This window comes from Salvia hispanica, chromosome 2 (genome assembly GCF_029641045.1).
Source record: "Salvia hispanica isolate PSC_SH4W2 chromosome 2, Shi_PSC_v1, whole genome shotgun sequence".
NCBI lineage: Eukaryota > Viridiplantae > Streptophyta > Magnoliopsida > Lamiales > Lamiaceae > Salvia > Salvia hispanica.
Genome location: NC_142693.1, coordinates 26,486,182 through 26,498,796, shown reverse-complemented (window position 1 = coordinate 26,498,796; position 12,615 = coordinate 26,486,182).

The following is a 12,615-nucleotide window of genomic DNA, read 5'->3' as shown; positions in this document are numbered from 1 at the left end:
GCCACTAAATTGATTTTGGTTTAGATGAAAGATGGTCAAAGGTCCGCTAAAGTTCCCAAAGCACTGTGGCAGTCTTCCTTCCAAAGTGTTATTTGAGAGAATACAATAACGAAGGGTTGGCAAGTTGCAGATGGAGGATGGGAGCTCCCCATTTAATTTTTTGGAAGAGAGATACAATAGAACCAGATTTGAAAGAGATTTCCGGTTGTAGTTGGAATTTGACCTTCAAACAATTTATTTGAAAGATAAAAGAAGGATATTGAAAAATACACATACATGACATTTTAGTCAAAACACACACATTGCATGCAAAATAAACACATTGTAGACACATTACACACACTTACAAATTTTACACGAAATACACACACTTCACACAAACTAAAATTTCATAATTAGTTCATTTTTTTGGTTTGATTCAGTTTAAACTTTTGAAAAATTTCAGTTTTTTAATTCGGTTCGGTTTGAATAGAAAAAAAATCTAAAAGCTGAATAAAAGCTCAAAAATAGGATGCTTGAAATGTGTGAAATGTAAGTAGTGTTTGTAGTGTGTTTGAAATTTATGTAGTGTGTGACATGTGTGAAGTGTGTAGTGTGTGCAGTGGATATATAGTGAAATTCAATGTCCGTGGTCTAACATATATATCAAGATTATTCATGTTAATATCCAGAGTAATGAAATTCAGGTCCATCTGCCTAGCTTGCATATAGGAAATCATTATAACAAAAACTATTATAAAAATGACATATTATGCTATGTATTCTAAGAGTTAACAAAATGCCCGACAAGATTAATTTGATGAATGTCAAGTTGGAGAGGATAATGGGAGCTCACCATTTAATTTGTTGGAAGAGAGATCTAAGTACCACAGATTTGTAAGATTTCAAATGGTGGATGGTATTGGACCTTCAAACCATTTATTGAAATATTAGATGGATATAAATCAAATTTATTTACATCTAAAATTGTACATGCATATCATGTTGTGAACTAAACTAATACTCCATATAGAAGATAAAAGCACCATTTAATTTGTTGGGACATATATAGCCATAACTCATAAGTATATAGGATGGTACAAGTTTGTGACATAGCCATAATACACATGGTAATATCCCGAGGAACAAAATTCATGTTCTAGCAGGTATGTAGGGAATCACTATGACAAAATATTCTAGAAATAACATAATATTTTAGGTTTATATTGAGATATTTATATAATGTCACTTCATACTAGTATGACATCTTGCACGCTAGTAGCTATTAAAATTTGGTATTTGGCCAACAAGAATACTCAAGGGATGTCAAGTTGCAAATGGAGGATGTAAGGATCCCAGATTTGATAGATTTACAATGCTAGATTTGATAGCATTTTATGAGTAATGCGTGGCATTCGTTTTAACAAGTATATTTAATTCAAACTCTTTGCAAATCGTCATGAAAAGAGAATAAGAAATTCACTAAGGATATGCCAAGTTGCAAATTACTGCTAATATATTGCATGCGAAACCATTATTGCCAATCTGATATAAAGAATTTTACCTGAAAAGTTATTGGTTGAAAGGTTCAGCCAGTTCAAATTTCGTAGGTTTCCAATCTCTGGAGGGATGCTGCCTGAAAACGAGTTATTAGAGAGATACAGAAACTCGAGGTTTGTGAGTAATCCTATTTCTGATGGAAGTTCCCCACTGAATTCATTGTCTTCAATTTCTAGCCAGATTAGTTTACTCCAACTCGAAATGAAAGAGGTCAGTATTTCACCGGTCAGGCTGTTCTCAGATAGTCCCAAATCAGATAAATTGCCCAGATTTGATAAGGATGGCGGCAATGGCCCCGAGAGTGAATTATGGGATAAATCTAAGTAGGTCAGCTTGTTACACAAGCCGAGCTCTCGGGGAATGGAGGAATTGAATATGTTCATTCCAAGGTATAGAGTTTGGAGATTTGTGAGTAGGCCTATAGAAGGAGGGATTTCTCCTATAAATGAATTACCATACAGCTCTAGATTTTGCAGGCTTGGAACAAGGCTTACTGTGTAAAAAATGTTGCCAGAGAAAAAGTTTTTACCGAGGCAAAGATCCTTCAACAAGGAGAGGTTAGTGATATTTGGTGACATGGGGCCTTTGAAACTATTGCTGGTGAGGTCAAGATATTCAAGTTTGACCAAATTGGTGAACAACGATTCAGGAATTTGGCCTGTGAAGTTGTTTAGAGACAAATCAAGAAAAGTAAGGTTGAGACATGTGGTTATGAAGTCTGGGAATTCCAAGTTGAGTTCATTCAAATGAAGATCAAAACAGATTAAACTCCCATTCCCATGCTCAAAAACAATAATTGAGCTAAGTGAGAAATTAGGGTAAATTCACAATTCTCAAAATTCACAAAAAATACGAAGCTTCTAGAACAATTCAAGCAGAGAGGTGCGAGATAAGCGAAGAATCTAACCTTCATTCATCGACGAGATAGAAAAAGTGAGAGAGCGAAGCTCGTAGAGAGACTCAACTGAGACAGTATTGACGCTTTTTTGTTTCTTTATCGATTTTCCTTTTGTTCCTAAACAAATCACCCAACGACTGTTTAAAATGTAACAAATAGTTTTCAATTTTTTAAAAGATTTAATAATAGCACTATCATTTGAACGTAAGGTCTTAATTTTGTAATTTGAGTCTCATAATAGCACTATCATTTTATTAGTATGATGTACAATTAATAACAAAGAGACTAGAGAAAAAAATGTAGATGTATTATTGATATAAAATTAAATCCATCTTGTTAGAAAAAGAAACACACAAATGGAAGTCTAACTAATTTTCGTAAATGGACACACAAATGGAAGTCTAACTAATTTTCGTAAATGGATCAAAATGGAAATACATGACTATTCTACTGGTTTTAAATGAAGAGAATACATTCTAAAATTTCCCATAATTTTATCTATCAATTTTTTAAGTAGGATAGATTATTTTTTTCAAAATACAGAACACAATCTAGCAATTCTTCACAAAATTTATTGAAGATACTAAGCAAATTGAGAAGTTGCAATTGAAAAGGTAAAAAGAAATAGATAACACAACTCAAACACAAGCAGTAGTTCCAAATCAAACACAAGACATCACATTTCTCTTTGGCTTCGAATCAAGTTCCCCTGCGTGTTGGTGCAGCCCGGTTGCATTTCTTCTTCGTCTTATATTTATAACCAACCCCGAAAAAGAATTCCACTAACCATATTGGCCTTGCACTTCTTATAATCATAGAACCAATTCCAATCCCAACTATGAATCCACTTCCATATCCCATCACAAACACTTCGCCAACCAAATCCATCTATAAATCCATTTCCATCATCTTCTTCTTCAGCAGGCTGTATCGATTTTCCATCATCCTCATTGCATTTTCTCGTCAACGGAAGTCCACACAATCCCGAGTTTCCTATATATGAATCATTCTCAAATGTGGAGAACTGGTTAGCTAGCGGTATCTGCCCAACAAGATTGTTCATTGAAAGGTTTAATTTCACAAGAAATGTCAACCTTGTCAATTCACCTGGAATTTCTCCATCAAGTTTGTTTGTTGACAAATCCAACGATTCGAGTTGCCTCACGTTTCCAGGAGATGAAGGTATATGTCCCGTGAGGCTATTGCTGGACAAGTTCAAATATTTGAGATTCTTAAGATTTCCTATGGAAGGTGGAATATTCCCAGTAAATCTATTAGATGATATGTCTATTGTTGTGAAGGTTTCCAATAGTGTATCAATTTCCTGACTTTTCAAGATGAGCCTAGAAATTCATTGTGGGATACATCAAAAACTTGTAAGCTAGGAAATGGAAACTTGGTTCGTGAAGGAAATGCCATGTTACCGCTAAACTTGTTAGACCTCAACATTAGCACTCGAAGTTGGCGTAGGCGTCCATCCAAAAGGGAAATTCGTCTTGTATACTATTATTTCCAATATCGAGACCCTTTAGGTTTTGGAAATTGACTAAGGATTTAGGTAATCGTCCGTGGAATTTGTTATTCCCCAAATTGATGGATGTAAGACTACTGAAAGGGAGCAAACCATATCCCACATCGGAGAATGAACAAGAGTTGCAAGCATATATAATGGCTACCCCAACTCCATTAGTATGAGGCCTTTTGGGGAGTACCCCAAGAGAAAAACCGTGAGGGCTTTGCCCAAAGCGGACAATATTATACTAATGTGGAGTTCGGGTGTGCACCATCCCAATAGTGGTATCAGAGCCCTGGTTCAGGGGCTGGGTGGTGGTTGCGCTTACAAGTTCTCCGATGTCTCTGCGTAAGCTCGACCAAGACCTGTGGTGTGGGTGACCTGATGGCCTGTAACATGGGGTAGACATGTGGTCTGTGGTCTGGTGGTCTTGGTTTGAGGAGATGATTGAAAGGGAGCAAACCATATCACACATCGGAGAATGAACTATAGTTGCAAGCATATATAATGGCAACCCCAACTCCATTAGTATGAGGCCTTTTGGGGATTATCCCAAGAGCAAAACCATGAGGGCTTTGCTCAAAGAGGACAATATCATACTAATGTGGAGTTCGGGTGTGCACCACCGATACCCAACAACTACAATTGTTAGAAAAGGTGGATGGTATGAGGCCACTAAATTGATTTTGGTTTAGATGAAAGATGGTTAAAGATCCGCTGAAGTTCCCAAAGTACTTTGGCAGTCTTCCTTCCAGAGTACTCCCTCCGTCCCACAATAGATGTCACATTTGTGGGACAACACGAGATTTTAGGAGGTTTTACTTTGTGTGTTAAATGGAGAGAGAAAATATAATTTTTGTATTCATGTGAGAGAGAACTTTTTCCAAAAAGGGAAATGTGACATCTTTTGTGGGACAGAGGGAGTATTATTTGAGAGAAGAATATCAGAAAGTTGTGACAACTTGAAGATGGATGATGGGAGCTCACCATTTAATTTTTTGGAAGACAGATGTAAGAACTCCAGATTTGAAAGATTTCCGATTGTCGATGGAATTGGACCTTCAAACAATTTATTTGGAAGATAAAATGACATAAATCAAATTTATTCATACCAAAAACACACATGCATGGCATTTTACTCATCGTATCAATATGTTTTTTTATCTGCCTTAGATATTACTTCCCCGTCCGCAATTAGGAGGCCCATATTTCCGTTTTGGCCCGTCTGCAAATAGGACACTTGATTTATTTTTACTATAAATGATAATAGACCCCACGTACCACTGATCCATATTCCACTCACATTAGATTTAGTTGTATAAAAATAAGATACATAGTCCACTCACTTTTCTTAACATTTTGTGGTAGACGGAGCACACAAAATCAATATGTTTGTTGTCAAGATTTTTCAAGATATGTCAAGTAGTAGATAGGGGATGAGAGCTCACCATTTAATTTGTTGGAAGTGAGATACAAGTACTCTAGATTTGAAAGATTTACATTGGTGGATGGTATTGGACCTTCAAATCATTTATTTGAAATATAAGAAGGATATAAATCAAATTTCTTTACATCTAAAATTGTACATGCATATCATGTTCTGAACTAATCTAATATTCCATACTAGTATGACATCTTGCATGTGAGTAGCTATTAAAATATGGTATTTGGCCAACAAAAATACTCATGAGATGTCAAGCTGCAAATGGAGGATGGGAGCTCACCATTTAATTTGTTGGGACATATATAGCAATAACTCATATGGTAATATCCCAAGGAACAAATTATTACTAATATAACTGATAAACACGGGATTTGCATGTTTTTAAGGCCTAGATTTGGCTCTTTTTAAATGTCAATCTTGCAAATTATATTCTTAAATTGCATATATTATATATTTTGGTATTTTGACGTGTTTGTTGATAAATGATAGAAAAAGATAGAAAAAATGTGCAAGTCCATCATAGAAATTATGAGGTGGGTTAGGCTGGTTAGAGTTTCCCTCTTCCCATTTAAAGTTCGGGTGTTCTTTCCAAGGTCATCCTCCTGCCTTCCAGGATTCGAGCTCCTATTTGAATTCCAAAGCCCAGTTGTATTTCGATAGTGATCCTCTTGGGCAGTTACTGTGGTGGCCTTAATTGGAGGAGCTTGCAATTTATTATTCTCAATTGCCGACAAAAGTGCCCTCTCGAGCTTGTCAATCCGACTCTGCAACTGATCATCATTTTCCACTGCTGCAGCATTCGCCATACCTCTCTTGGGCAGGGGAGCACGTGGATCGTCATAGGCCCTTTTCGCGTAGAGAAGTCTTTCCATAATTCTCTTCGCCTTACTAACTCGTAGTTTGGAAAAACTTCCTCCACTCGATGAGTTCACTAAGTCTTTGCTCTCCTTATTCATCCCCTCATAGAAAATTGAGTAAATTTCTACTTCCAACATGTGGTGGTTTGGGCATGCCTCCAACAGACCCATGTATCTTGACCAGTACTGATTTAGGGTCTCATCATAACCTTGTGTAGTTCCTCGGATTTCCTCCCTGAGTGCCCTTGTCTTGGCCGCTGGGAAGAACTGATCCAAAAACATCATCTTGAAGTCAGACTAGGTTCTGATAGAATTTGGTAGCAGCCTCATGAACCAAGTATTCATATCCCCTTTAAGAGTAAGGGGAAGGGCCTTCAGCCTATAGTCATCCTCTCTTGATCCCGCTGGCCGCTTCTGTGCAAGGCAGATCTTGCAAAATTCATGTAAACACTCATAAGGGATGTCACAACACCTCCCCAAGAACACAGGCAGGATGGCCATAATGTGGGGCTTCACGTAGACTGCTTCTCTGAGCTGAAAACTGTGACTAATACTTATGTGTTTATGGCTGATGACAAAAATTATGAGATTGTTGGCATTGACACTGTGTGTTTAAAGTTTGACAATGGTTTTGTGCTCAACCTGAAGGATGTGAGATATGTTCCCGAATTATGCTATAATTTTATGTCATGCACTGCTTTAGAGAATGCTGGCATGGGAGGGAAATGGGGGGAAGGGTGCATGAAAATTTGTAAAGGTTCATTGTGTCTGTTTAAAGCCAAGAGGAAATGTGGTTTGTACGTCTATAATGAGTGCATGTTACTTGTGAAAAAGCTTATGCTAATGTGGTTAATACTGATAAATTTGTGCTTTGGCACAATAGGCTTGGTCATATGAGTGAAAAGGCCTTAATATTCTGAAGAAGCATGCCATTTTATCTGATTCTGATGTTAGTGGTGATTTGCCTTTTTCTGACACATGTGTGCTGGAAAACAGCACAAGGTTTCCTTTCCTACTCCTGTACCTGCTAATGTTAGCAAAGATATTTCTTGAATATGTGCATATGGATGTGTGGGGGCAAAGTTTGGTGTTTCCTTATGAAACATAAGGATGAGGTTTTTAGGAAAATTGTTTCTTGGAAAACTTTAATTGAGACACAGACTGGAAAGAAGCTTAAGGCTATTAGAACTGACAATGGTTTGGAGTTTTGCAATACGCATGTTGATGAGTTGTGTGCTGCCTTTGGAATTAAAAGACATAAAACAGTTCCTTATATTCCCCAGCAAAATGGGGTTGCTGAAAGAATGAACGTGACTTTGCTTGAAAAAGTGAGGTGCATGCTTGCTAAATCTGGGTTATCAAAAAAGTTTTGGGGTGAATGCTTGTTGACTGCTACTTATTTGATTAATAGGTCTCCCTCTGTTCCTCTCCTTGGGCAGTGCCCTGAATATGTTTTTTCTAGAAAAACTTTGAATATTTCTCATCTTTGTTTGGGTGTTCTGCTTTTGTGCATACAAAAACTGATAAACTTGAACCTAGATCCAGAAAGGGTGTTTTTCTAGGGTATCCTGAGGGTGTTAAAGGGTATAGGATCTGGTTAAGAGATCAACCTGGATTTAAAGTGGTAATTAGCAGGGATGCTGTGTTTAATGAACTTGAGTTTCCTTGTTTGAAGTTGTCTGATAACCCAACTCCAGCTACTGTGGATGATGAGCCTCTTATGGAGGTGGAGTCCACATAATCTCTCACTCGTGTGGAGCATCCTAGTGATACTCCAAGTGAGGTGGAGCAACCTTTCTGGTCTATACTCCTACTCTTGATGACACACCCAATGAGGGAAACTTAAATGTGAATGATGAGTTGCCTCCCCAAAATGTGAATGATGATGTTGTTAATGTGCATGCTAGTCCTGTAAGAAATATTCCTCCTGTCCAGAATGTGATTAATAGCCCTGCTGGCATTCATAATGCCATTGATGCTCCTAACTTGCAGGATTATGTGCTTGCTAGAGTTAGAACTAGAAGAACTAATGTGAAGAAACCTGTCAAGTTTGATGGCTATGTTGGTTTGGTTGCTCTTATAAATCTTGCTTTTAATGTGTATGAATCTGATGGGGATGAACCTCAATCTTATAAGCAAGATGCCAAATCTAAATTCTGGAAACAGTGGCATAAAACCATGATGGAGGAAATGCATTCTTTGATGATAAATCATACATGGATCCTTGTACCTTTGCCTCCTGGTGCATCTGTGGTTGATTGCAGGTGGCTTTACAAATTAAAATTTGAGGTGGAGGGCCTTAGGTACAAGGCCAGACTTGTGGTAAAGAATTTTACTCAGCAAGAGGGAGTAGATTAAGAAAATGACAAATCAATATATTTAACTCAATGGAACAGTTCATGCCACAGGTATTCGATAAAAAGCTTAAGAGAACATTGTATCTGAAGAAACATAGAAAGAAAAAGCAAACAAAAGGAACGATCCACGTGAAGGCCCATTAAAGTGTAAATATTTGGCCCAAAATAAAATTCTACTCTTTTTACCAAATAATTTGTCCAGGCCCAAAATAAAGTCTAATTCCAAAGTCGATTCATGAGATTACTCAATGTTTATTACTTGTGTTTTGGACTAACTAAATGATTGTTTGTTTAAATTTGACTAAAATCATAGCAAATTTCATATAATGAGATAGTAATCAAGACTTTAGGGGTATATATTTAAACTTAACTTACTAAAGATAATAAAGATATATATAGTATTTTCATAATATTCATTACAAATATATATAATATGTATAGTTTGTAGTTATGTAATAGCGCTGCCATATCATAGCTAAATCTCAAAAATTACTGCTACTGAAATTAACCCCAAACCATACGAAATTCGTTTGAAACTTACTCTACGTGACAAAATAATGACTTGCACAGACAGGTCAACAAAGTGTAGAATTCATTAAAACAGCTTCCCTCATTTTCGATTAATATGTGACTTTACAGAGTGAGAAGTATGTGGAAAATTGTCACTTTCTAATTGTCACATTTGGAAAGCAGCCCCGGTCAAGCGGCTGTCGACTGTCATGCAGGCCCAATTCACCAAGGGAGCCCGGCCTCATCGTAAGACTCGTTGTCTCGATCGTTATCAAGATTTTACCGATAGTTGAATTTCTTTCTTTCTTTCATTATTATTATTATTGCATTTAATTTAATGTAAGAGTAATGCGTAATTATGAGCTACACTCTGTGTTATTTTCATTATCAATTCTTTCCCAAAATGCAAAATTGACTCGAACGTTCTATAATTAGGAGACATTGTATCCATTTTTTATTAAGAAGCTACACTCATTTTCATTTATGAGATAGAACACATAATGAAAATTGTCACGTTGCGCTTGACTTGACTTGACTCGTGATAGACTTTGCACATTTGTTTGGAACATAATATAAAGTTGCCCGGTTTTATTCACGTAAGTTTTTCTCTTGGTTCATGAATACAACACGAATATTTAAATTTTAAATAGAATACCACTCTAATATCACGAAAGCACAAAAGATTAACACATAATTTGACCCAAAATAAAATTTTACTTTCATTACTAAATAATTTGACAACGCCTTGTGATTATAATACAAACTTGGGCTCACGTATATTTTCCATGACCACTCTTATTTCCCAAAAACATATTAGGTAGTAATTTTCCAAAAGTAACTTTTATTTTCATAACCAAATATTTTTATCAAGGCCCAAAATAATGACTTGAACCGACAAGTCAATAAAAATTAATGTTAAGGTGGGACACCAAATGCGTATTTATACTTCAAGTGGGACTTGATTACATAAGCTTCACTCGTTTTCCAGTGGGACAGTACAATTTTGGAATTTATCTCTTTGTAGTTGACTTGACTTGGAAAAGTTTTCTCCAAAATTCTACCTTCACTGCAATTATTTTACTCCCCCCGTCCTACAAAAGATGTCACACTTTCCTTTTTAGTTTGTCCCACAAAAGATGTCAAATTTCCCTTTTTGGTAAAAGTTCTCTCTCACATGAATATAAAAATTATATTTTGTCTCTCCATTTAACACACAAAATAAAACCTCCTGAAATCCCGTGTCGTCCCACAAGTGTGACATCTTTTGTGAGACAGAGGGAGTAGCTTTCAATAAAAATTGTCTTCTTAGCCCCAATCACACTTCAAGTAAGTTACTCTAATTCTATTTTTTAAATCAAAACATATTTTAAGAATTATTCTACATATGAATATAAAAAGTTAGTAGATTATGATTTTTATTTTTGTATGTTACTAATTTTATAATAAAATTTGGGTTAAGTGAATTAATATAATGTAATATATACTATCAGTAATAGTAAAAGTGAAATGAGAATTTTAATTATGGATATTCGTAAATGGCAAATATGAGATAGTAATGGCTTAGACCATCTCCAATGGTACACTAAAACCTAAAATGGGATAGATATTTAGCTCCAATAGTACTAAAAAATCAATCCTATTTTTAGTTTTTGAGAAAAAAATACCTATCTTTAGGTTTACACTAAACCAAAACCTAAAAAATTCTCAAATTTTGTGAATAAAAAAGCATAATATAGAGAATATTCTTTTAAGTTTGAGTTTAGTGTAAATGGTTGGAGTAAAATCAATATTTAGTGTGAGATTTACACTAAAATGGGTTTGAATTTAGTGTACTATTGGAGATGGTCTAAACTCAATTTTTTAGTGCGACATGGCCTGGAGGCTGGAAAATATTGTACTGTGTATTAGTTTTGTATAACAGGCCACCTACTAGTCTTCTTGTTAGCACACATCACTATTCACTACAATTAGCACTCTCCATTTGCATTGTGGAGAGAGTATCCCCATTCTACATATTTTCCCTACTCCTAGTATCCCAAAAAAAATTGGCATTTTCACCCCTTGAACGATGTCCTCCCATTATGCAAGAACGTTGCGAATTTTAAATCATTCAAAATCAGTTGATGTTTTCATCGTCGTTTGCATTGACCGTTGGAATTCCATCATTAATACTCCTTCCGTCCCCTATTAGGAGTCACTCTTTGACCGGATACGGGTTTTAAGAAATGTAAAGAAAAGTTGGTTGAAAAAGTTAGTGGAATGTGGGATCCATTTTTTATATTGGTTTTATAATAAAATGTGAGTGAATTGAGTTAGTGGAATGTGGGACCTACTTACTATTTAAGGTAAAAATGAAGTGTGACTCTTAATTGGGGACGGACCGAAATGGAAAAATGTGACTCTTAATGGGGGACGGAGGGAGTGTATCATTCTAAATCAGTTGATGTTTTCATCGTCGTTTGCATTGACCGTTGGAATTCCATCATTAATACTCCCTCCGTCCCCTATTAGGAGTCACTCTTTGATCGGACACGGATTTTAATGAATATAAAGAAAAGTTAGTGGAATGTGGGACCCATTTTTTATATTGGTTTTATAATAAAATGTGAGTGAATTGAGTTAGTGGAATGTGAGACCTACTTACTATTTATGGTAAAAATGAAGTGTGACTTTTAATTGGGGACGGGTAAAAATGAAAAAGTGTTGACTCTTAATGGGGGACGGAGGGAGCATGCTTCTGCATTGGAAAAGCTTGTTTGATGTATTTAAATAATAGGACAATAAAAAATTGGAAATGTGTATCTCTGATACTAGAGTTAATTTATTTAATCTAATTATTTCTTTTTAATGGTTTTTATATTATTCATAAAACTGAATTTACTATTTTGATGCGTGGACAAAGGGGAAAGTGAAGAGAGTGATGTATAAAAGAATAAAAGATACTCCCTCCGTTCCATAGTAACGGAGACGTTTCTTTTCGGCACGGAGATTAAGAAAATTTGTGTTAGGTGAGTTAAGTAAAGGGAGAGTAAAGTGGAAAATGAAAAAAGGTAGAGAGATGAAGAGAGAATAAAGTAAGAGAGAGTAAAGTAGATGTGGAAAAATGTGTTGACTTTTACTAAGAAGGGAAATGACTTTATTACTATGAAACATACCAAAATTGCAAAATGACTCTATTACTATGGAACGGAGGGAGTAAAAAAGAGTAAGGTTGAATAGAGAATAAAGTTTTTTTTTGCTTAAAAAGAAACAACTCAACCACCTTAGGACGGTCTATAAAAGAATACGGTTTAACTACTTTGGAACCTAGAGAGTATAAAGTATTTTTGTTGCTTATTCGTTGCATTAAATGAACTCACGGCCGGTTAAGGGGCTAAAGATTAAATAAAAAAGACTTAGTCGGAAGTAATTCGCTCAATTTTTGCTTACTTCATTATGACCAACTCAAAAAAGATATTATATGCCTTGTGAATAGTCTTTGTCTATTTTTCCTCCAA